Source organism: Myotis davidii, unplaced genomic scaffold (genome assembly GCF_000327345.1).
Source record: "Myotis davidii unplaced genomic scaffold, ASM32734v1 scaffold1381, whole genome shotgun sequence".
In the NCBI taxonomy this organism is placed as follows: Eukaryota; Metazoa; Chordata; class Mammalia; order Chiroptera; family Vespertilionidae; genus Myotis; species Myotis davidii.
The window spans coordinates 291,308-292,887 of NW_006291301.1; the positions used below are offsets into that span (position 1 = coordinate 291,308).

The 1,580-nt window shown below is 41.8% G+C and overlaps 1 long non-coding RNA gene across 1 annotated transcript in view; it reads left to right on the forward strand.

The window, feature by feature from the left end:
* The first annotated feature begins 372 nt into the window (after positions 1-372).
* Positions 373-1,580, forward strand: part of LOC107183201 — a 6,721-nt gene continuing 5,513 nt past the window's right edge. The window contains exon 1 of the long non-coding RNA XR_001513989.1: positions 373-488. This is a non-coding gene — a long non-coding RNA (uncharacterized LOC107183201). The remainder of the gene's footprint in view (positions 489-1,580) is intronic.

A 1,580-nucleotide genomic window follows, 5' to 3' on the forward strand; every position in this document is an offset into this window, starting at 1 on the left:
AACCTCTTGCTTGCTCCAGCTCCGTGGCTGCGGGCCGCCATCTTGGTTGGCGAAGAGGGCCACCTGGGAGGCACCTAGGCATTTTCTTATAATTATTGTCAGCTGAACTCAGAGCATAGGCAGAGCCACGCCCTGGGAACATGCTTCCCCAATAAGGCTGGACATGTTAATCAGGCAGGGGCAGAACTAGATATGTAAATCTAGGCCTTTAAAATAAACCTGCTGTGTGGCTCAGCCTGCTTTTGCTGCCTCTCCATCAGAGAGGATGGTGCCCACCTGGCCCCAGATTAAAATCTATTTCTGTATCTTGGTCTTTCTTTAATTTCTTAATCCTCAGCTCCTCCACTCAGCAAATGGACTGTTTCCTTTTCCATGCAGGACATGGAAAAGAGAGAAACAGCCCCCCACATTTGGTGCCCCGAACAGTGACTGAGTACGGAGGCAAAAGAAGAAAGCGAGGGGGTCACTCTCAGAAGCGTGTGCACACAGTTGTAAAGGAATAAGGTAATGGGAGTGTATTGTTGTGAAGTGACATGAAATAGCCAGGTGTAAAACATGGGTAATCCTCAAAAAATGCTTTACACTATGTTCTGTTAATTGTAGTCAAATTCTTGATTTCTTAAGCTTTGTTGATGAAACCTGGGAAAAGGTTAAAAGCAGTTGTGTGACCAATACTCAGCAAAAAGTCCAGAGAAAATTCCTATTTTAATTGGTGATGGCCTTGATTCATCACAGGAGAGTTTAAAAATGTCTAAGTGGGGTGCAGCCACGGCCTTACAGCCTGGAGTGGAAGGGTGCGAGTGTCTAAGAATACCATCTGCACCTCCTCTGCCTCCACGTGTAAACTACTTGTAACCAAGTAGAAAAGGATTGAAGGAATTTCTCAGCAACTGCCAATGATTCTTTATCTTAAAAAATCTTTTCTTTCCTTGAAAAAATAAAAATTATAAAAAAAAATTGAAAAATAAACAAAATAGAAAGAGTAAATGCCAGACCATTACTGAATCTTCCCCCTAAGAAACAAGGAGGTGGGGGAAACTCACAGGCCATCCAATATGGACGTCAGTCCCCAAGAAAGCCACTTCTTCGCCTCATCTTCACCATCTTTGTCCTTTTTTTTCCAGCTAATGACTTAAAGCTTTTACAAATTCATAAATGCATCCAGGATTTCTGTGCACATGTAAAGGGAAAAGGCCAGTTTAAAAACGAGTGCGCATAGTTTTGAGCTGAACTTGACCTTTTGCTGTGTACAGAATAAAAACCCGAGACTGTTTTGGTCTTAAAAATGGCGGAGATGAACCTGAGAAAAAAATACAGGCTGGTTTCCCAAGGCGATTTAAAGTAGCTCTTTTGAAATTTCCCGCCCTGAGGCAAGTGCCACCAGGAAGTTGATAGTCAAGTTTACATGTGAATAGCTATGGGTTTGCTTCTTGACTTCCCCAGCAGGAAAATTGTGACCATTTTGAAATTTAGCAGCTATGCCAGGCTTACTGGCTGGAAACTTAAAACTTTTAAGTTCAAATCATCTAAAAGTATTGAGATTTATAATACTGAAATGTTGATCTGTGTATATCTAGTAT